General features: G+C 37.1%; 1 protein-coding gene across 22 annotated transcripts in view; it reads right to left on the reverse strand.

Annotated features, from left to right (window-relative positions):
- The window catches only part of LOC115444506 (mucin-17-like), a 66,858-nt gene extending 43,383 nt beyond the window's left edge, over positions 1–23,475 (reverse strand). For 21 of the 22 annotated variants that reach the window (XM_037440268.1, XM_037440261.1, XM_037440253.1 and 18 more), the window contains exon 1: positions 18,635–18,834. The gene's annotated coding sequence lies outside the window, so the exon portion shown is untranslated. Of the gene's footprint in view, positions 1–18,634; positions 18,835–23,361 lie in introns of those variants that run through there. The other variant, XM_037440246.1, reaches the window with a different exon arrangement.
- Between the last annotated feature and the right edge of the window lie 2,693 nt (positions 23,476–26,168).

The following is a 26,168-nucleotide window of genomic DNA, read 5'->3' on the forward strand; positions in this document are numbered from 1 at the left end:
ACGATATTTCAAGTTCTGAAAACAAGTGTTTCTGGTTGTTGCCGTTTTATTCATACTTGACATCTGGTATAATGCATTTCAATAAACAATTTATTTGATAATCACAATGATATCTTTATTATGAGTAATATTAATTAATTGTTATTACTCAATTAATTTATAAATATCGGTCATTCATCTAGTGGCATCAAACTCGGACTGTCAATCGTGATATACCGAACTCAAAAATATTCTTAATTTACATTAAAATATATATTTTTTTTCAGATTTTATCGTCTTAAAAAAAGAGGAGGTTATCGATCGATGTGTATTTTTTTTATATTTAATTTGCAGACATAAGCAACACATTTTTATATTAAGCATAATATTAAACGATAGGCAATTCATCATCACAAATCTTACCATTCATACTAAATTCTATACCTCTATCATATTATAAGGTAAACGACATAGACTTTAGTCGCTACTTTATAAAAGACAGAAAGAATGCGAACATTACAGCACAAACCAAATAATTGACTAAAGATCTATTTCAGTACATAACTGTTACATACACACAGGCAGAGACAGAACTGGTGCACATTCCGTCGAGCGTATTCCGTCTCGTAATGTGATATGGGGTGAGCCTGTCTTCATTTCAGGTACAAATTCGACTTCGAGCTAATATTGGGTAGAAAAAACCCAGTATTATTGCCCGATTTGGGGATCGAACCCGAGTCCTCAACGCTGCAGTCGTAGCACGTGACAACTACGCCATCAAGGCAGTCGGCTATTTGGGTTTCGCACTTCATTCATCTCAAAATATCACTGCCAATACAATATGCGACATCACGTAGTCTTACGACGAATACAGCTGCATATATGACTACAGCTCTACATGTCGCGGGTGTATCACAGTCAATACGTATTCACTCATCTGAAACCTCTCCATCATCATCAGATACCTGTTTCGATGTTAATCAACATTAAAGTCATTAATTTAATTCTATATGCGAGCTTATCCTTTAATCTACAGATTATCGGCAATACTGACAACACCCCCCCCCCCCGCCGCCGCTCCGCCACACATCCTCGACCCTCACTCTTGACCGAGAATCGGTTTTTAATATCACCTTAGATTAACTCGAAACATCGAAATGGTTTATTAAACGCTGATTATTTAATTGTTGATAAAAATATTTGTAGGATGAAGTTATTTTTTATTGCATTGAACGACGAGACTAGCTTGCCGTTCGCCTGATGCTGAGCGATACAACCGCCCATAAACAGTAGAAATATGATCCAGCACCTTGAATTACAAACTATTGTTTAGTATTCCACTGCGCTCGCCATCCTGAGACATGAGGTGTTAAGTCTTATAATGTCTAATACTTACACTGGCTATAATGATCTAGTATAACAAAAACGAATTAAAAATGACAATGGTTGTGCATTTGTCTCACTTTTACATTCAGTGAGGTTATAATTTCCTTGAAGGAACTAAGTATTAAAAAAGTTGCTGTGAATTAGGTTAACACACAGGCGATCAATGTCAAACATTTACATAAACATAAAGATCAGTTTATACGGCATGTTTCGGGAAAATAATAAAGGCATTATAGAGACGGTATTTGACGTGGTACGTCCGATAGCCTAATACGCCAAAGAGGACTATCGCGTGGTTTTGATTGATTTGACAGTGTATGCCGTATTCATGATAGTTTTAGAATCTCGCCGCAGCGGTGATAGTTCCGCGGGCCAGAAACCTTCACACTGGGTCATAAGTCGCCAGTCACCTCAGAATTTTTAACACTGCTACTCCCACTTTCCCCACGAAAACAAAATCATAATAGCACCCGCATTAAACAGAACAACTCTGGTGTCACTGCCTAAAAATATTTTAAATGACGTTATTGCACGGTAATGAGATTATGTTCACAATAGGATTAAATACCAAAGTATTCTGATAACCATCTGTAGATTGTTATCGAATTAAAAAATATATGAACAACGCAAAGATATTGATACGAAATCCTTAAGTATTTATTTGGATATAAAAATAAACGACTAGTACTTTCCAGACAATTATTTGTTGGTGGATACCTCGTACGCTGGGTTTCCTTAGGCATTGCTTTATTTCTGCCGCCAAGTTGTAATGTGTAATTATTTTGTCTTCGTACACAGGTATGTATATTAAGTACCTAGTGGTTCTAGGGTGGTGGATCCTCAACCCAGTCCCAGGATTACAGTACCTACTTCATATTTCTGCTTGGCGTTTTACTGTTAATTACGTTATTTTGACGAGTGACTGTATGATACATTAGTCGTAAAAATTATGCACGAATAAAACAGTTATCATTTTCAGCAAACACGATCCATTGATCTGTTTAATAATATCGTTCTGGCAGATATATAACTATTTTAATTATTTCCCTTTTAGTAGCTGTCAAAAGATACCACTCAAGCTTCAAGCAAAAGCTTAGATGAGAATGGAACGATCCGGCGAAACGAACGACCGCTGATTTAAGGGTTCAAGTTCCATAATATAAATCCTGCAGTATATTAATTTTATAAATTTTAACTAATATTATAAATTATGATCGTGGTAAAGTCAATCCGTTTTGCTTTCCATGAAATTATTCTTAAGTACCTATATATCATATTCTTAGAATCGTGCATTGATATGGCGATAAAGTACTAATAAACCTCGAGTGTGTTTCTTTGATTTATTACAATGACAAGTTGATGAGTTGATAGCTCTTCAAGAGTTACCAGGGAAGTATGACTGTAATATAATGTTTTCTTTATATCTATGGATTTACAAATGCAAAGCGCTCACTCGCATCCCGCCTTGAAGTATTTCTGTCTTTAGTAAGAACATTTTGAACCCTGAATATAACACAGGATATAGTCTCCCTAAGTCAATACACATTATAAAATTTGTTAATTGCACTGACTAGTACCAAGTCCTTCAAAACTCAAGTGTTTGCTGTGTTGAAGAACAGAGGAAGTTTTCAACTTCTCTAAAGTCGGTAAGATTCTGAATAGGTGGCGAAAACTTAATTATATACGACATACAGCGCAGCTTCGTTTTTCAAGAAGCAGAGCTACGTATTTCTAATTTAAATCATATTATAATCTGATTTTCTATAATGATTTCTTAGGTTTACGCGAATGTTAGACATTAAAATAGAACTATATTTAAGATTTTATATTATAATTTCCTCCCAACGTTTCGAAAACACCCTAGTGGTCACGGGGCGGATTAAGGTTTTTGTCATCCGAAAAGTCCAAGTTACAATATCTACCTACATTATACAATAATACAATTTTGCTTTTCAAGTTTAACTGTTGACGGTCCAATCTACGCAAAATGAGCTCACGTCTTGAAGTCTGGCAGCCGGTCTTTTGGGTTCCGATTTAATTAAGTGTATATTTATTGTTTCTATATTCTACTACATTGATGGTAAGATTTTGGTGGACAAAAGCATCGCTATCACGCCTGACGTCACGTATTCTAAATATGTTAATGCCTTTATCACTGTTGCAATCGCGCCGTGTCGGGCCCGGCGACGCCCCGCTGTCTGCTCGGTAATGTAGGCTGTCGTTTACTTATTCGTTATTATTGATCATGGCTTCGTTTATATAGAAGTACAGAACAAAAATCCATGATATATCTTCCGGATTGAATATTAATTAATGACTTGGTCTATCCATATTAAACTCAAAAACCAATTTAGCGGATTCAGTGGTTCCCTTGACAAAACGTTTAAACATACAATAATCTAAAATGAACTTTTATTTTATTTTAAAGATATCACGCAAGCAAGTGGTTAAGGTTTTGTTTTATCTGCAGGCGGCCCGGGTACACCAGGGTAGCTTCACTGTCTCATAATAACTAAAGTAAATTGACTGCTTGTCATTGCGTTTCCTATAATGAGTGAGGTTTTCGGTAGCCCTCTCCCTCCTCTAAAATCTATCTATTCGTTATCCTTTAAATCCAACAACATCCTCGATTCTTCAGATATTGCGGGTATTGCGAGTAAGAACTCACTTAAGTCGAGTGACCGCGCCATCTTAACAGACCTACGTTGATAAACGAAACACCCACAATGGGCGCGTGGCATTAGCATAGGTGGGTTTGGGCCTCATGTCATTTCGTCTACCATTTGCTCTTAAATGAAAGGCGCGTGTGCTATGGAAACTGTATTTTGTTGACCTTATCTTCGATGAGATTTGTCTACTCCCAGTGCATAACATGAAACGTGTGACCAGGTTACAAAATATTTCAAACAATTATTATGTGTAAATGTTTATAGCTGTTAATACAATAGCATAAATATTGTTTTGCATGTTGAAAACAATTGTTACGTGTAGTGCTGAGAGCCGCGGCGCGCACCTACACTGTGGAGTGCTGGTGTTGTTCAATCAACGCGATTGTAGTATCAGGAGATCTACATTGCGACATAATTGGATTTAGATCGAATTTTTCCAATATTCCTTATCAATAGGTTATATTTGACTATGTTTTATTACATACCTATCTATGGTAAATTGTCAAAAGTAATTGACAATTAGTTTTTGTACGCTAGACCTGGATTTCATGTGCATGTATATTCACATGTAATATAACAACGTTTTGTCTTTTTTTGCCACACTGCTACTACTATTGTTAGCAGCAGCTGTGTCAATCATCAATAAAACTAATTTTGACAAATAACTGATGCAAAGATGAGTGCTTATAATCAGCAATAGTACAGCAAGCACCTCCTAAATCACTAATTAACAGAGGCCACGGTACTTATACACGGCCCAGAGACACGTGTGAATATCCAGCTACTATTCAAAATAAGACAAATGTAACTAACACTGCGCTTGCTGCGTCACATATGTTAACTTTCGATCGTAAATTATAAAATCGGTATCATAGGGAACGCGTTATCGATTGATAATGATTCCAACAATCCTACTTCCAAATCACTGACATTGCTAGGTCGAGGTGAGACCATGTTAACAGCCAAATAACAGATAAAGTTTAGATATGCAGGCCTTGGCTAGTATCACATTTTTCGGTTTTATTTTTAAAGTAGACTAGTGACAGCGTACGTTGACTGAAGACCAGGGGCCTTAGTTAAAATATCTTTATACTATCCTTAACGCCAATAGCGACGGACTCTACTGGTAGTAGGTCTCTAATATGTGAGAGTCCGCCTGGATAGGTACCACCGCAATGTCTATTTTTACCGCCAAGCAGCAGTGTATAGTCACTGTTGTGTTCCGGTTTGAAGAACATGATAACCAGTGTAAGTACTGGACATAATAAGACTTAACATCTCATGTCTCAGGATGGCGAGCGCAGTGGAATACCAAACAATACTTTGTAATTCAATGTTGGATGGTGTTACTACTGTTGATGGTCGGTCATATCGCTTACCATCACGCGAACAGCAAGCTCGTCTCGTCATTAAAAGCAATAAAAAAAAGAAAAAAATATTAATCCCTATTAATTTCCCTGCGGGCCGCTTACAGTAGGTCGATGTGGAAATCTTTGGAGGAGGCCCGTGTTCAACAGTGGACATTCTGCGGTTGATGATGATGATGATAAATATCTCTGCCAAATATATCCGGAACACAACAATGCTGGCAATTTACTCATTGGCGACGTTTTTATTATAAGTAGGCAAACATGAGGAACATCTGATGGTTCTGGCTTCGTAATTTTCTATTCCTGATTTAGTAATACAAAACCTCGTAAAGCTAACTGCGCACAGTTGTGAGCAAACGTGGCCGAACGCAATCACTTCCACGTGATAAAAAATGCAATTTCAATATCCACTAAGTAATATAGCATCTGATAATAAGTAATTTTGATACAAATCTGCAATGAGTCAAAAAGCGGCGATGTAAAAATAATAAAATTAATATATAATTAAACTAATTAATTAAGTTATTAAAAATCGATTAGGCGAACACAAGGAGGGTAACACCGCCGCGCTGCCGTTTGACGCATGAGTCTGCCGCAGTTTTACTTATTAAGACTGCCCAGGAACTTATTCACTAAATACTAATACTTTTCTTACATATATTATAAATGCTAATGTTTATAAACATTTTTGGAAGTGTGAATGTTTGTTAAAATTAAACCCAGAAACGGTTAAACGGATTTAGATCACATTTAGAAATTTGCATACGGATAGTCTATGTCCTGGATTAACAAATACGCTGATGTTATCCCGGTAATTTGGTCCCGTGGGAAATATTTATTTTTTTAAGTGGAGAGCGCAGGCTTCGTACAGATGGTGTAATTGACCTTTACAGTAATTTAGGGATTTCTCTAGCAAGAAATACTTTTTACAAGGACGAAGCCACGAGCAGCACTTAACTCACAATAAAAACAAACAAATCGTTTCAATGTTCTGTAAACACAACGCACGAAATACTTGGCGATTAGCCATTTAGGCGACTTATTTAAAAAGTAGTAACTCCTTTGTAAACTTTGGTCATTGTAAATCATGTTGTAGCTCCCGAGGTCATTTTTATTATTTACACTCTGCGGAAGGTTTATCCGAAAAGAAAATTTTTGGACCTGCTGAAACAATTAATTTCTTGTCAATTAATTATTTGTTTGTATAGGCAGCTCGACATTAAAGAGAATAGACCGTGGAAGTAAACCGTCGTGCATTGATCGACATGTCACTTAGACATCGCTGCGGTTACCGCCATGTGCAACTGCCGGCATTGGATTACAAAAAATCCAGTCAAGTGGGAGTCGGACAAGCGCTACGAAGGTTCCCTATACTTTTGTCACTTCTATTTGTGAAGTTATCTGCACAACATATCGAGAATAGGCAGCTATCTATTGCAAACAAACAAAGTTGACCAGAGGAATTTCGTTCGTTCCTCTGCTTACGGATCCCTAGAAACATCGGTAGGTACCTCGAAACCGGTAGATATATCAGTAGTGATACAAGCGGTTGTGTTGTTCGTTAATTATAATTACCGCGATGTGTATCGTGTAATGGCAGATCGTGGTCCGATACGGCACTATTGACGCCGCCGCCCGCGATAGTGCGCTATCAGTTCATATTCCTCAATTATCTGCAACAGCGCTTTTATAAGAGCCCTGGCGGTGAATGGCTGGATTCGGGGACCACTGTCCTATACCGTGAAGTATTCCTTAGGTGAGAGTTATTCTCATTTGTAATCTTCTATTACTTACTTCAAAGATTGAAAACGCGCTATGTTTCGATTGCAAAAAGTGCCATTTCTGGGTAAGAATTGTTTTTTTTATTGGTTTCGCGGAGACAGTGCTTAATTACTTCCGTCCAGCATTCGTGGGGGGCGACTGAGCGGTTATGTTGGGGTCACCATGCTTTACGAGCCGGCGTTGTGCCGCCCGGATTTGATGAAGATCTTCAGGTGACCGCCAGGCCGAGTCCTTTACCCTATATGCAACGCTCGGCATACCAACTAAAACTCCGCGGTGGCCCTATTCGGCGCATTAGGGACAGCTCCGGGCTTCCTCTGACGGATTGTCTAAGTCTTTCGTCCGCAGCTGCTCCTGCGCGATGTCGCCTGCTGCGACCCGTCTCCTATGGGAAGTGGAGCCCCTGCGTAACCGAAGGACTCTCTCAGCGTCAACGGCAGCACGACGCCTACCTTCCACGCTGCCATCCATCCCTGGGGTCACCACGCTGGCCCCTATTAGTCACCTCTTACGACAGGCAATACCGCGGTGGAATTCTCCAAACGCCCTCAGTTGAAAGGGCCGGAGACGCCAGTCCGTCATCCACCCGACGCCCCCTACGTCTTCTCTGGCGGCGGGAGAGCTTCTCCCTTTACCGATCCCTCTCGGCACGCGCCATCTGCGAGAGGACCACCTCGCAGAAGTGGGCTACCGCACGCCAGGACCTCTGGATACCGACCATGGAAGCGACCACGGCCGGCAGCAAGACGTCTCCTCCGACGACTGACCTTAGAGCGCTGTGCTCGTCGTCCCGTTCGTTCTGGACACGACCTACCACTTTCATGAATAGAATACATAATGATAAAAATAGACACTCAACGCCATAGTTAAATCTTGTCGTTTTTCGTGCTGTTATTATGTTTTGCCGTGTAACGATCAATATAAAGCTAAACATAAAATATGAGGTAACAGTATAATTCAATGCACTACTTTGCCAACCAAAGTTTTAAATATTCCTGTTTACATCTAGTCGTGCGGTTGTCAAACGCCAACCCGTCAATAATTGAAATAAAATTACTTAAGGTGGTAGCTCAAGGTCCATTTTCATACATTTTGTTTCGGCTTTAATCTGGGTAACTAAACAAGTATTGGCAAGTAAAGAATTTAAATTCACGTCTAGTTAGTGATTAGTTCTCGCAGTTGAAGAAAAACGTAAAATAATTAATAATCATGGATATTTCGGCCTTTAAAATTTAATATGACGAAATTTTAAAGGCAGAAATATCCATGATTATTAATTATTTTTACATTTTTCTTCAACTGCGAGAACTAATCACTAACTAGACGTGAATTTAAATTCTTTACTTGCCAATACTTGTTTAGTTACCCAGATTAAAGCCGAAACAAAATGTATGAAAATGGACCTTGAGGTATCGCCTTAACGGATTTTTGGTCATGGGGCGAAACATGGAGGCTACAAAGTCTTCAAAACGTCAGGAATAAAATTATAGGTATAAAAACTACAAGAAAATCCATTAAGTAGTTTAATATCAATGTCGAAAATTCGCGAACCAAACATAAAAAACCATAATGTCCTCTACAATGCTTAACAAATTAAGGAAAGAAAGCTAAACAAAAATAAATACTGAATCTTAAAAAAAAAGAAGGTGGTAAAGTATTAGGTAATTGATAATATATTTTTCCCAATCGGGCGAGTTTCATATCGCGCGAACGTGTGTTGTAGATTAAACCCATAAACTGTGTTTTGGTTTGCAGAAGCGGTATCTTTACAACGGGTCTTAGGAAAGAGATTTACACGTTATCTTCAAGTGGTATTAATTTAATTATGTATGCTTATATAAAGATGGCACAGCCTGTCTGTGTATTGCCAGCATTTTACTTTTAAAATGTTTTATTTTACAACATGCTACACTTAGAAGCCCCCGCGCACCGAAGGACGCCCTCGGCGTCTACGGCAGCATGAGGCCAACTACACACTGCCGTCCATCCCGGGGGTCAACCGAAACATGTGCAAAAGTGCACGAAAATGCGCTAGGGCGGACAGCCCCCTGCTGCCCGCCGACGACCCCCTTCGTATTAGTCGCCTCTTACGACAGGCAGGCAGGATACCGTGGTGGAACATTCCAAACGCCCCCATTCCACAGGGATTTATTGATGGTACCTGCAAAGCAGAACATCTCTGTATGGGTACGTTTCGGACCTACCACCTGGAAAACTCTACCTTGAGTTAGCAGCTCACCTAATGTGGTTTAGTTTCCACCGCCCATAAACACTTAAGACATGCTAGCCTATATACATACTGGCTTTCGCTCGTGGTCCGCCTGAGTTAACGCCAAAAAGGATTAAAATTAGCCTATGACACTCCTGTAGCTACCGATAGGTGAAAGAATTGTCAAAATCGGTCAAGTAGTTTCTGAGTTGATCTATTACAAACAAAAATACAAGATTTCTACGGCTTTTTTCTTTATACATAATATTAGCAAAGAGTGCAGTGCCATTGCTTTATAATTCACAGATAAGTATATAGAAATGGCGTTGTTACTGTTATGGTCCAGAGAGTCCAGTCCTTTATAAACAGAAACTAATATAATGCTAATTAATTAATAATGAAAGTATATAAGAAGTATATTAGATTCATATTTTTTATCCATTTATCCCTTAAGCATAGACTAGTTTGAAGTAGGTGCCTTTAATTGCAGCAAATTGTCCATAAATGTAACTGAAATTTATATTGAATAAATGTTTTATATAGACAAAATAGTCTTTAATTCGAACAAAATTTCAAACTGCATAATTTTCAATAAAAAGGCGCGATGTCGCGGGTATGGTGTGTATGTAAGTGTCGACGGGAAAGTCCCGCGACGTTACGCATTATATTACACAATACTGCAGTCTTTTACAACATTCCAATATTATTTTATGGTTTATGATTTCGGGTGAAATCAACATAATCTCGAAAGGGGACATTCCCATTCCCTGATCTAAGACTTAAAATTTGTGTAGTAAATTAATTTAACATTTAAATATCATTGTAATAAAATATATTCGTTGTAACCCGTTCGCATTTGCAACATTTCAGCCAACAAAACATACCACAAGGAATTCAGCTCACCCAAGCACCGTAACACAATATCAACTAATGGTACTACACGATAAAGTTATTAGATAGGTACATACAAAAAATGCAATTCGATCTTAAATTTGATAATGTAAGTATATGATTAATATTTTTATGAGACAATGAAGGTATTTTCTAATGGTGGTGTATGTATCAATGTATTTGCGCGTTTGGAACAAAGCAATATTAATTCCTTCCTTTATACCAAGTTATTATTGATTTTCCAAATAACGCAAATATTAGCTCAAATACGCCATAATAATTAAATTAGTAGAACTACAGCAGAACGCATGCCATCCATACTAAGTACCTACTGGATTACTTTATTCATCCATGCTAGCCTAATGACTATAAGCATAGGTACCTCCGAAATTTTTATAGCAAAATCGCAAAATCGCGCGACGACAATGTTCATACTTCATATTCGACATTAATCCTTTGTAACCTAACTACCAGTAGAGTAGCTTGTACAAGACCTGACCAGAATCAAAATTTTCCTCCAGCTCTTCAGAGACGCAGCATCCATACAAACAGATTTTCCAGTCTGACCTTACATATATGGTGTCATTAATACTACTGACACGGCTGTTCGTCTTTGCTCTTACTTCCCCCATGTCCTTCCCTACTACCAATCAACCCCACTGCGATTTCTAAGCCGCGGAGTCCCCTATATTATGTTCGTAAGGTAACCGAGTGATATCTGCAACAGGTCCCTAAAAAGCCACACTGTCCTCTAGTCGCCGGAACGCGTCACGCAAGCCGTTTAAAGCGACAACTCTGAGAAATATTTGTGTGATAAACGGCGAGTAATCCGCCCTTCAATTAGGCTTTACACGAACGGAGTGATTATCGGCCAGATAGCAGCTAGAGGCGGCGCGGCGCATTTCATGGAAATCTCAGCAATCGCCGCAAATCTTTGCGATACCGCGTATTGTAACATGAAATACTAATCACGGGTATACGTGCGCGGGTACTCGCGTACACTACTCGTTAGATACGAGATGGTTTCTAAAAATTTACTGTTGCAGCGGTTTTTAACCATTGACCAGCAGGTCAATCAATCTATTGTTAAGATTTCTCCACGATTCATACAACGCCTTTGTAGATATCAACAGAAACTTGGGTGCATTGCTGACATTTACTTAGGGCTAGGTGAAGAACCAATGTAATGGCAGCGCAATGGAATATTAAACAATACTTTGTAAATCAAGGTATTGAACAGTGTTTCTACTGTGTATGGGCGGTCGTATCACTTACCATCAGGCGAACGGCAAGCTCGTCTCATCATTCAAAGCAATAGAAAAAAATAAAAGGCTTATTTGAAGCGCGCTATATTTGTCAGCGCACAAAAATAAACATAATTGATCCGTTTATCTTTCCATTACTCATCATAAAATAATATTATAAAGAATTTGTAATTCATCGTAAATATTTTGTTACAGATTGTACCGAAATTAAGATCCGCTATCTGTTTGTGACTTTCCTTTGTGATGGTGTAGTAGCTCTTACACTAAACATGACATCGTAAATGCATGTTTCTATATCTAAACACATGCTCGGAAACATACCAAGCCACTCCTACAGACTCGTGGCGACAGTAGCTTGTTTGATAATTGAAATTAAGTTTTAGTCGATCTATATCAAAAGCCGAGTCAGTTTGTATGCTCGTTACGTAAAAAAATCTGATTCAATTTACAGAGCATTAAAAGAATATTTTTATAAATATAACTAAATCACTTGAAAGCAATGTTTATAATTAATATGTAATATACTTCAATACCTCTACCATGCGTTTAAGCGTCATAGAGTACCTTAAGTTCTTCAGTTTCAATAATTTTTTGTATAGAAATTTGCACAAATCAACAACTTTAGAGAAATACGTAAACTAGATATTAAAATACTATATATAATGCATAACACTTAAAATCCTGCTAAAGGTACGGATTAGCTAATAAATCTTATCTCTATCGAAAGCGTGGGCAAAAGTTTTAATATATAGACTTCAGGCAGTTAAGAATGAATGTGTCTTCTCATTCGGCAGTGTTACCAGCTGTCTATTTTATAACACCTCAAAACTGGGCTAAGAAATCCCCAAACGTTGAACTTTCGGAAAACATCCGCCCAAAAATGGTATCCGGTAGCAACCAAAAATTGATCATTTAAATTTTTCAATATTCTATCTAAAAAGAAGACTATACATAAAAAAAACAGTACGTTTCATATCCCTCAAATTTCCCCCCAAGGTGGTAAAATCCCGCCTAGTTTGAAAAGAAACCGGCTCATGTGGCAACTGTGTCATCCGAGTTGATACCAACGACTTTAAAAAAAATAATGTAAAGTGGCATCCCTGCTGTTACGTTTCGTATGCAATTGCCAGATACATCAAATTCAAATCCCTCTTCATTATTTAAAGGGCGAAGAAATATTAGATTTTTAGTGATAACTTACCATAAAAAAATATAAAACATAAATACCTTAAAATGCGGCGTTCTATTCTTCCATCAGAAAATAATATACTCACTAACACCAAAATTAATTGTTTACCAATAAATATTCACAGACAAACGAGCTAGCTATGGAAAGGTCACGTATGTACTACATCCTTCGACATAACATACAGTATCTTTATGGTTGTTTAGTTTTGAATACCTGATATTTGCGGAAACGCAGCCGCCAAAAGCGAACACTGAAATTCGTGAATTTATAATTACTTAAAAGTAATTATATCATTGGCTACGAATTCACGGGCTGGAAGATCTATATAACTACCCTGTTATTATTAATAATACCAGCCCTGTGCCACTGTCTTTCTGTTGAGCCTGCTCAAAGAGAGTATAATATTTTATAAAAAAAAGGAGGTCGCCGGATAAATTAGTATTTATTACCTATATTTGTTGTGATGCAATGCTGAGTTCCCTGGTTTGATCGCCAGGTTGTGGGCAAAATGATATTGGGTTGTTCTACTCAACTGTTCTACTCGAAGACTGGAATTTGTGCCTGGCGTGGCGATAGACTTGCCTCTAAGTATGGGACGAAATACGTACGGCACAAAGTGGGTGCACCAGTGGCGCCTCTATGGAACTTTTCGAGGATAAAAAGCATGAGTATATGTGTTATTGTAATCACCTAGGGTAATATTATATACTAGGTTTGCTCGCGACGTTGCCCGCATTAGAAGATTTTCCTGCTAATAAATTCCCGACAACACTGTACCGATCTGTAGCGCCATCTGATCGATGCTAGTGACATCTATTTAAATTAATTAGATTTAAAAATTCCAAGCTAATTAGTGGATAAGTACCCTATGTGTTAATCCAGAGCATAGACTACCCGTGTGCTATATTTCATCCCAATCCATTCAACTATTTGAATGTTCTTCTAACAAACATCCAAACGCACAAGCATTTAAACTTTCGAATTTATAATATTAGTAAGAAATAGGATTGAACTACAAGCGAAGTGACGTCACGTTATATTAGTCACAATGTGATTAGCTTCATAATGTTATTTACGATATAGATTACGCCAACTAATATATCGTTAATCTGTGCTGTAACTAGATACCACTTATTAGTGTCTTCCTTCCATAACATTAGAATCAGAGGTAAACCATTGACTAAGTGAATCAAATGTTTATTATTAAAAAGTGAATTATTTGTCCCGCGCGGGTTTCTCAATGCCGGTGTGCGGTCGGAGGTCGTCGCTAAACAAATAATGAATGAATTATGTCCGCCACACCAGTAATAAAGGCATGCAGTTGCGATACTTCGCTGCCGTGGAAATTAACTTCCGAAATTGTCCAATATCCTATATTAACGGCATAGGTTCGTAATTAGCTAGATTTACACCCGTAGTCTAAGACGTTTCCTCGAAAATTTGTCCCAGAAAAATCTTATTTGCTCTCCACCTTTAGACACACACGAGTATCCGAAATTTATTCCAAATATACGTTAGCTATACGTATACCCTTTCGGCGATACATCTTTACTGCATCCTTCCTCTTACCTAGGATACGTAGTCAGCGCAACATACTGCACGAACCATTTGACTTACATTTCTCTATCACAAGTAATCGATGCAACGCACTTGACCTCTTAATAATTGTTCATATTACTCACGTATCATGTTTCCGAGCTTACAGTAATAAACAAAAGGTCGTGGTTAAGTAATAAAATATCTCTAACACTAATTATTTCTGCTCGATTAAGGATGTGGAGCCTAGAGGCCGAAATGTGTTCACGCATGCGCACGCGCTCGAGTCACGCCGACCCATCAATGCCGGGCGCATCGCAGTAATTACATCAAAATGCCGCAAACACTATCGATTTTTAATATAATGGCGAAATATATGTCTTACAAATGGTCGTACATTGTAATAATTTATTAAAAAACATTTCTATAAACCATAGGGTAGCATATAAAGAACAATTGGGCCATCATACAGGTAAAGGAATATTGATTAAGGAAGGACTCGAGATGTTTGGATTTTGGACATCCGATACGCTAGGTCAAACTCTCACACGGGTTTTCTGTAAGACTGAGATAAAACCACGTTCGAGCCATTCTGAACAAATAAGTCTCCAATGTGGCTCTACCATTTTCTTTTTTGTTAACTGTTTAACAAACGGCTATTATCAATCGCCGATGCGCAAAACAACGTGTATATTTTGACCCTTAGATACAAGAAGTCCGACGATGCATCACACGCCAATGTTACAAGCAGATGGGTCACGATACTGGTGGCCGAGCGGCAGCCGGCAGAGGCCTCGCCGACGCATCGCAATTACCACGCACACGACTATTACTAATAGATTCCGTGTTTAAATGCCTACCATTACTTTGGTAATCAAATAAGGCGGAAACATCTTTATTCCTGTTACGCCAAAGCATCCAGCAGCAAATGCTGCAGCAAAAATATATTTAAAGTTTACAACGAGAGACTGTGCGTCTTCTGTATTCTTGCTTTATAATTACCTCACGCCGGTTTCCCTAACAGGGTAATGAGATTTGAGAAATGTAATTGTATTTGCTAACTGTTCTCTGAGCTTAGTACACTGCCCTGTCTGAGTGAGGTTTTACTCAAATGAGAGTAGCAAATGCATTACTTAATGCCGTATGAAAGGATTCAAAATTGAGTGTCTAAAAGTTATCAATACATAATCTGGTTTTGCTCGAAGCATCGCCCGCGTGGAAGATTCCCTAAAAATGCTCGACAATGCTTTGTTCGAAGATAACGTGTAATGTTAATCTAACAATACACGAAACATCAATATTCATTGAATGTTTTATACGCGATTAAATGACTATTTCTAGATATAATCTTAAATTAAATAACTAAATTTTCCCGCATAATTGACTTGTGACAAATATTATTTGATTGAAGATTACTTTAGGCATATATATCATCGAATGATAATCTAATTACTTATAACTTATTTTAAAACAATTACATTAACTAATTATAATTGGCAGATCTTTTAATAATAGTAAAAGAAAAATCCTATAATTGATAATTATATTACTATACACGGAAAGTTTACAAGGAATTATGAAAATACTGTTGAAAATGTATTAACGAACTTATTATAAGTATTTACTGTAAATATAGATTTCCATATTAATTCTCTAACAAACATGTCTAAGTAATTCCTGTACATAATATTTATGAAATGTTTGAACGGTAATTGTCATCAATTTAAGTTTTCGTAAGCTTGTAATTAAGAAATGAAAACATATAATATGTATAATCAATTCTCCATATTGTCGCGTCATCGATGGCGCGCCTGTCGCTACATTTTCAGGCCTTCTAAACTCATATAATACAGGGATTTCCCCGTCACAAAACTCCTAAGCTCGAACAGATTGACCACATTAGATATTAATTTAGGACCTCTAATGTTTTAGTATGTATACGACACTAAACAAAGAAGCGATATATTTAAATATCTATGTACATTGTAGGTAGGTGCGTATATTAAGAACAAAAACATTTCGTCTGATAAATTAATTAGTCCAATAATTGATAATATGAAATTCCTACGTGAATACCATATCATTTAAGCCTGTATTCATGTCTTATTTATATACTACAATGAAATCAGTGTCCGAATAAATGTGTTATGTCACTATATCTCCTCTGATAACTTGCGACGGACTATAAATGTATTAATAAGAGAAAGCAAGTGAGAAGTAAGACCAGTGATTAGCCTAAAAAGTATTTTGTTTCATTGATTTCCCAATTATTGGTTTTAACGATTATTATTAAGCAGAAAAATATACCTAATACACGAATCATGTCATTTCAGGGACAGTTGTTAGAGACCCAACCTTGTGAAAATTCTCAAGTTATTTACAGATTTCTAGTCCATTTGTCACAAACTTCCAGGATGCTCGTTCAATGAGACATTAGATGCCGTTTTATAAAACTAAGTATTTGCAAAACTCTAATGTCCTTCGAATAGAATCACAATACCTACGATCAACAATACCAAAATACTCATAAGTTATGTTAAGTTGGAACTATTCATACAGTATTTAAATATTTATATATGACACTATACATTTTTAATTTTCGTATTGAAGGAGTGACAGCCCTATTCGATCCGACATAGACAACTCAAATGGCGCTAAGCGACGTCCTCTAAGTACTGCAACAGATAGCACAGCAAATAGAGATTACCCTAAACCGATAACGTCTTAATCAACTTAATCGCCTTAATCGCTCCGATTAATGTTTTCCCTGCATACGTTTCAAATGATTTTTATTGTGGTACGATAATAGTAACGGTAGGTCACGTTGCCATCCCTCAAGGGGCAGGCAGACAACTAGTGAACCTTTGCTTTGACAAGGCTGTGTTAAATCTAATGGTGAACGCAGGGTAGGCTATGTAGGTGTGAAACTACGACCCCTTCGGCCAAATCATACCGAATTACTCAAATAAGTCTCAAGAATCAAAAAGCTCGTACAGATTAGAACCATCTGACCTGGAAGTCGTCATGAACAGTTTTAGAACGGACCGACATAATTTTGACGCGGTCGAGCGAGGCGATATGGAACGTAAATTGACATTATTCGGTTCAGAATAGTTATTTACACGTGCCCGAAAACAAATCAGGTCTTGTATTATATACTAGCCACTAGTGAGAGGATTTATGCTTCCTTCCATTACGCTGATCTAGTGCGGGTTGGCAGAATTCATAAACCTTCGAAATTGTTATGGAATATTCTTAGGTATGTAGATTACCTCGCCATGTTATCCTTCGCCGTTAAAGCGACCAATTAATAATATAATTATTGATAGACAATAGGTAAATGCATAAGTTTGAAAATGTGTGTAGCTTGGGTTTTGAACCTGTGGTCCTTCGTCTCAGCAGTATTTTCTATTCCTATACTAGGCTATCGTGCACATCATAAAAATACATTAACCTAATGTGAAACTTATTTACCTCTTACTAGTTGTTGCTACTGAGGTCGAGAAAGGCGCTCGTTATTCCCCCTTATAACTCTAATCTCTATCCAAATTATATTATAATGCAAAGATTAAATAATTAGATATCACCTTATCAACATGTGAGAGCGATATTTAGCGTCCAAGGTTTTTTATCTACATTGTTTTTAATATATCACTATATTTCTTAAAAAAAAAACTTAAAGTTCATAAATATTTAAAAAAATTGCAGACAGACCGTGGCCCAGGTGTCATTTGGACCGAAGGCTGTGCTTCAATTCCTGCACCGAGACTGATTGGATCACGCTAAATATCTGTGTCGCATCTGAATTACTCTTGTTTACCTTCGGCACAGGCTTGGATAGACTCAGGCCTTCGTGGCTATTAGTACCTACGACATATTATTATGAATAATTCAGTAAACCCTTTAAGAGTAATTCCGTTCCCGTACTTCTTAAAAGTTTATAAAACTTAACAAAACATTAACGTCTTTGGCATAACTTCGTCATCCAACAGATGGCGGACTCAAGCTTTCCTATTTAGCTTTATATTGAGCAACATCTTATCTATAAAAATAAATAAAATAAAACAAAAATAAAAAAATGCGCTTATACAGGCACTTTACGTTCCCAAAATATTATCTGCTAATTTGTTTATCTTATGCTACGCGATAACAAAATTGTTATAACCTCACGCAGGTCCCAAGCTAGTCCTAATAGTATGCAATTCTGATCCGTAATCAGTTAAACAAAACGATAAAACTAGCCGCTAGGTCTAGCTGCCTAGGTCACTGATGTCAAATCAACGACATATCATTGCAGCATCCATTAACTAACACACCAAAAGCGAAGTGCACGATCGCCACCAGACTAAGGAACTTACGTGAGGGTGTGGTGACAGCGCGCGACACCGCCTGGTCCCCAATTATAGCAGGACCTAGGGCCAGGAAGATGATCCAGGTCCACTCACTGGTTCAGTTTTTCACAACGCGTAACAGAGGCAGCACATGTACTATCGCGGCTCATAGCTGCGACGCGCGGCGATTGCTTGTCGATTTCGATAAACTGATACCGTCCGTACATGTGTTTTGTAATTAATAAACAATCATTTATTTTGTAAAGACTTTTCATATCTTTGGAGTTGTCGTTCACAGGGTGTTCTAAAACTCTGCGCTGATCTTTATTTATACGATCGAACGTCGAGGCGATAACTCAATCTTACATCCAACAGCTTTTGTCGAGATAATCTAACATTATTTTAAGCTTAGTATTTTTGCAATATAGTGACTAACCTGTAGACCGTACCCCTGGTAATAAGTCATGGTAACAATGCCAATTGAAACTATGATCTACAAAGTATTGCATGACATTATTCCACACTCGTCACACCGCATTAGATGTCATAATACCTAATTATCTGTCTTATAGCCAACAATTTTCTAATATCTATAATATATACACCAAATTGGAACACAACACTGTTTGTCTACTGGAGACGTTACAGTAAAATAATAATATTAATGATGTGCGTAGCTTTTATCGGAGTTTGAATTTAGCACTGTTAATAATACTATACCCGTTATTTTTTTTGTATAATTATAATTTATACTCTGTAGCTATGCCTAAATAAAATAAAATTATATAAAAGATTCACCACCTAGAGGGAACTTTAGAACCTATATCCCTTTCTCACAAAACAGAGATTTGTACAGATTTATAATATGACGTTCAACATGTACTTATACTGATTCGCATATTGGTCGCGCCAACAACATATGCGTAATTTCCTAGTTTGTTTTGTACGGTTCCACTAAACCGATCAGTGTAGTTATTGACACAGCTGTCATTCAATACATCACTAAATACAAATTTTGTTAATATTCGATAACAATACATAGTGACATAAATGTATAGTTAGTCTAAAGTATGTGCAAAGCGTGCGTCACCAGGGGTACCAGCAATATACTTAGTCTTTGTCACTAAAGGCATTATAGAAACCGCTGTCTCTTAAATATACTACTTAAGTAGTCACTTAAACAGTTTTCAAAGAAGCATGCTTGGCACATAGTCCTGCCACGGCTGAATGTAAAATTATACTCGGTGAGCTTGCAGCACGCTGTATATAGCTATAAATTGCGATAAGCCCGAGCGCGTCGAGCAGAAGGCGAGCGCATTTAGATTCTGATTTTGCTTCATAAAAGATCAAGCAACTCTCAGCTCCAAAACAAATATAAGATAATCTTTTATTTATACTTTGATTTGATTATTCACATTTAACATCACATGATAGAGATGCCAGTACGTCACGTGTCACGAAAAAACAAATCAGAGATACTGTAAGCTTAAGATGTCAGAAGTCTATGGAACCTGTTATAATATTTGAGCTGTGATAGACCAACGCCATCAAATACCTTCGATAATAGGACGTGCTGCACTAATACCGGGAATTAAAAAAGAAAATTATGTAAATCAAAGGCTGCCTAACAAAACATTTGCAGATCCGTATTGGCATAACCCCACTGATCCTAATGATTTCTTATATTTACGCGAATGTTAGACATTGAAATTAAACTAATTTTCCGGATTCTATCGCGGTTTTTTGTTTTTTATTTTTCTCCCGACGTTTCGAAGACTTTGCAGCCTTCATGGTCACGGGGGGGACTGAGGTGTTGTTCATCCGTAAAGTCAAAGTTACAATATCTACCTACATTTTACAATTATACAACTTTTTTAAAATTTCCACACACAAATTCCCACTAATTCTCCCCGTAGATCTATCACTAAGAGTCGTAGTATATCCGAGTATACTAAACGGTATTATAAAGGTTGAATCAACACAGCATACGGCCCAACAAACATGAGTAGTTTGGTTATTGAGTGGAAACACGAAAACGTTTCGGTGTAATGTCGTCATAGATAAGGATTTAAAACAATTTTGAGAAATATGAGATATCTCAGACTCAGAAAACATGCTCGTTGAAAATATTTGCTGTATAGTTTATTTCCTATATAGCAAATATTTTCAACGAGCATTTCCAAGAAACCACACATTGAACGGAGGAAAAACATTACGAAGTACAACTACCTTTAAAACAAACATATGGGAATTTCAAAACAAAACACATCAGCCCAATTTAAACACCTGGAACATAACTTTGATAAACAGCCTACATCATTAATGTATAAATCTCCAATTACAACATAGAAAAATTGCGAACTGTTATTCGAAACTTGAATGTAATTGTAAACGAAAATCAGTTGCTTTCAATAAAGTTTTTATTATTATTCACTTCACCGCGGCGACGAAGGAGAAGAGTCAGCAACAGCTAAGTACAGAGCCTTATTTAACGCATCCTCAAAAACATTTGCTAGGTAGTCCTCGAACCATCTGTTGTCTAAGGGTCCAACTTACAACAAAACATGCAATCAATTTTGAAATTAAGACAGTATGCATTCCCTGCTAATATGGAAAAAATGTAGCCGCAAATTCTAGTTCAAAAAGAGGAAATTGTTTCAAGAATCTTTAGAGTCATTTGAGCTTAACGCCGTTGCATGCAGTTTGTTAGAGGGAACGCATCTCTAGAATATTAGGTACATTTTCTTTTAGAACAGACGGCTCAGCAAAAATTTTCGACCTGTGTTGAAATCCAACAAACAGCTTTACCTTTAGGTATCAAATATGGAACCCAAGAAAATCAACAAGTCTATTATTCATGATTACGAAAATATATGACTCTCCATAATTATTTTTAATGGGACGATTTAGTTTCGGATTATATTTACACCGAAAAGACTAAGTTACAAACGAATTTCAACCACATTCACAGTGTCAAGTACCGAGGTAGACATTTTTTGCCAAAAACATGATCCCGTAATGTTTCAAGGGGTTTGTGACGCGTCGAGCAAAGCCCACGCATGTGTGGTATCCGCGCATTTAAAAGGTCAATCAAGAGTAAAATTACTCGCTGCAAAATCAAAACTTTGTTCCAAATGATAAACAGATAACATTAGCTTAACTGGAATTGTGTTACTCCCAAATTTTTTAAAACTAATGAATACATTAGCACAACCCTTAATCAACATAATATAAAAACATTTGGCTATATTGACTTTGGTATTAGTAATCGCGTGGTTACCCGGGGAACCTAACAGATAGAAACTTTTCGTACCTAACAGGGTAAAGCAGATACCATCGATCCTTCTGAATAATCATTGGGGACGTGTGAATACAAAGGAAGACCCAGCAGACGGCGCTCATGGAGCGTTATACTACTATTACTAAAGCATTCTAATATTATGGGAAAATGGACCAAAAAAGTTCCTGACATTTGCGCTGAAGAAAACAAAAACTAAATATTTGGGACAGAACAAGAGCACGAATCTCGACTCAGACATTCAGTAGCGTATTTTCACGTTATTCCAGGATGTGATCCAATTATGCTTTATATCATGTGCCAAATTTCATGCAAATCCATTCAGCGGTTTCTACGGTTTCCTTTAAACATCTAAACATTTTTACAAACATTCGCATTTGTAATATTAGTAAGATTTACAAAAATGGAAAGGCATTTACATAAACAATAACCAAGAGACCTCACCTTACATGAATTGCGTAAAGCAAAACAATAATAAAAAATGTTCAGAAATGCACACTTCAAAGATAAGTATATCAAATAATTACGAAAACATGGAAAATGAGACTCGAAGAATAAATTACTCAATTTAATGTGTAGATAATTAACGCTAACAATATTTTACGCGTAGGAGGTTGTCTGCAACACGCTACATTAGACCGAAAGTCTCTCGGCAAGAGATGAACCAAATCAAAATACTACACAACTCACGCTCAACAATTCTTGCTAAACCTAACTCATCAGCTTACATTTCACGGTGGTTGACGTACCACGTTAGCAACAATGACACAGGAGTAATACATCACCAGCGATAACAATTTGGTAAAGGAGCTTAGAAAAAGTATCTCAATATTGTTTCACAGCGAAACTGAGTGGAATCCTTTAATATAGCACCTAATTAAGGGCTATATAAAGTACAAGTCAGTTTTTATAATCTATAAACACATTCCAACATTACTTAAAAGCGTCAAAAATTGATTTTGAGGCCTGAGTTTTTATTAAACAGCGCCGACTGCTGATAACGGCGTTCAATAACAGCATATATGCATTCTTATATTTGTTTTTGTATTGCTTTGAATGACGAGATGAGCTTCCCCTTCTCCTGGTGGTAAGTGATACCACCAACGAGCGGTAAACAGTAGAAACAACATCCAACACCTTGACTTAGAATTAGATAGTTAGTAGGTATGTAGGTAGTAGTTAGGTCGGTAGGTAGTAGTACTTAGTATTCCACTGCGCTCGCCATCCTTAGACATGAGATGTCAAGTCTTACTATGTCCAGTAGTAACACTGGCTACAATATATAAATAATTCAATATCTTAAAATTTTACTTAATAGTCTACTTGGTTTATGAATAAAGTACCAATACTGCTACAAATAAGAAAAACGATGCGCGATATTATTGTGTTATATTATACTTACGGCCTGATTTTAGTAAATACATAATTTAATACGCCGCATTACCGCTGCACTCACCTGAAAGGAACGCCGCCGTATTCGGGGAAGCGCTGATAATGTGCAGCACTGATACCAGCGGTGACGTCATCCACAACTTCCCAATAATCGACACTATCAGCCCCAGGCGCGCGTCACATCAACAGCTCCTCGATCAGTTATCTGTAACGACGAACTCGGCGTTTCATTGGCATTTTATAATTAGTTCCTTACTAATATTGTGTTAATGTTTAAATAATATTAAATGACCGAATAGCAATTAGCGAAGTAATGAGGCATCACATAATAAAATGTTGGAATGTAAACAACAATGGGCACGAGACGGAAACGCATATAAGTACACATCGCCGCCGTATCCCCGAAGGGGTAGGCAGAGGTACAACCAAGCCACCAAATTTCCGGCAAGTATGTTGCGTCACATGATAATATAGGGGGCGAATTTACCGCCATACCGGGCGCAAATTCCAAACTGAGCTGAAAACCCCAATAATACTTTGCCCGACCCGGGATTCAACGCAAGCTTCATAGATGGGATCACCTCGTCATTTTTTTCCACCGGACACACTATAGCCTCGATGACGTCACTGTCTGTACTATTTGATTGCTCTCACCAACAATTACAAAAAGCCGAGATTAATTATACGCGGATTCAATATTAAATTTGAATAAGATTTTTATAAGAATTGATAAACATCCATACCTTTGAAATTTTTGAACTCCATGCAAGATTCGTGAATGTTACACAATGAACTCGGAACATCCAAAGGTCTATTTTGCGTCGCCTGAGGTCTCAGAACGAACTCGTAGGAACAATAGAATAATTTCAAAAATATGCTTCGAATGCATATAACGCAGATTTCCTTGTCGTGTACATAATTACAGCCACACACACATTTCAAACAGTATATTATACTTTCATAAATAAAGTAGATTGACTATATTTTGCCTCGACTTAGCTTGTATAAGATTTTTTACTTCTCTTCTCATTCTGAAAATCGAATGTCAAGTTTTATAATCGAACAAATTAATTAATATCTTTTTAGCAACTACCTACCCGTCTTATACAGGGTCATTGGCATTTCGTTACAAAATGAATCCACGTACTTAAAATACACTACAATAAGTTATTTGGGCCATAGATGTAAAATAAAAAAATGTAAGTTTCGAACAAAATAAATATAAAAAAAAAGTAATTTTAATTTTGCACGCCCTAATGCCATTACTACTACTCTAAGAGAATTCGTCACAGCGACATCACCCTTTCAATCAGAAATACAGTCACCCAGACGGCATATTCGCACTGAACTACAAAATGATCATTTCCTTAAAATTTCGTGCTATTCCATGAGGACATTTGATAACGTGCAGCCATTTACAGTTACAGAGAAAAACTCGTTATTTAAAGAGGGTACTTAGACATAAGTTTACATTCCTGGAACTAGGCCAATACTTAACATTAATTTGAATAAGCAGTTCTTATAATGTAGTTTGTAATTGTTATTTTTTTGTTGATAATTTTTAGTCTTTTGTTTTCTTTTATTTTAAATAAAAAAAATAAAAAATATATTTCGTTTATTTTCTTCAATGAAGCGTCTTTGTGTATTTCCATTATAATCTTTATGATACTTAATAAATAAATAAAAACATTATATTAAATGTACAGACGTACTCGCGCTCTCTAAAACTAAGTATAGAATATTATAAAAAGAGTGAAATAAGCATGAAATAAAATGACACATGGCGTACTTTATTACATTTAAATCGAATTAAAGATTACGCCGTGATTCAGTGATTATAATAAAACGAATACCTACTTGTATATTATCGTACTCACTTGCATTTCTACAATAACTATCGTAATGAGGGTAATTACTGAACATAACACACACACAACATCACGCATTTTATCCCCGAAGGGGTATGCAGAGGCGCAACCAGGGCACCCACTTTTCGCCAAGTGTGTTCCGTCCCATGATGTGATAGAGGGTGAGCCTATCGCCAAATCGGGCACAAATTCCGGACTCCGGGCTGATACTGTACAGAAAAACCCAAATATCACTTTGCCCGACCCGGGATTCGAACCCAGGACCTCAAAGCACTACCGTACCGCGCATGCAGTACAACTACGCCACCGAGGCAGTCATAACGATAACATAATGAACATAACGATAGTTCATATTCAATATCTCGGGATGACGGGTGAGCAGGAGCATTGTTTTTTGTTTTGGGGATTTTTGGTGCTTACCATCATGCGATTTGCACGTCTCGCCATATACCTAGTTGGATAAATTATGAATCTGAAACAAAGTCATATTGAAACGGGCCACTTCATTAACTTTCTTCACCGAATAAAAAAGGAATCACAGAAATCAGTTCAAGAAATTTATAGAAATAATTATTGATATATAAAAATACATACATACAATAAAAATTGAGATTTTTTCAGTTTTGGAAGTCTACTGAATATATTTGACTGCTGTCTCCCCCAACTCATGATTGAGACCAGCATCCAATGCTGCTCCAAGTACAACCAACTAGGTCGAGGCCTCGTTTTATTGGAAGGGTAATCATCGCTCGTAGGTCGACAATCTGTTGGACTCCACTCCACTCACCATCAGGTACAGGAGGGGCACTATGCTGTGCACTTATAAAAAAGTAATAAATAAAACGTTAGACTTAATAACATTTTTAGACATTTAGTAAGAAGTTACGTTATAGCCCAATGCACCATAACTGACGTCTTTGCAGTCCGTATAAAAAAGGGTTGAGTACAGCTGCTTCTACACCTCGGGTTGCGAGGATTAGTACACGTATTAAAATAAGAGTCA

This window comes from Manduca sexta, chromosome 18 (genome assembly GCF_014839805.1).
Source record: "Manduca sexta isolate Smith_Timp_Sample1 chromosome 18, JHU_Msex_v1.0, whole genome shotgun sequence".
Lineage (NCBI taxonomy): Eukaryota > Metazoa > Arthropoda > Insecta > Lepidoptera > Sphingidae > Manduca > Manduca sexta.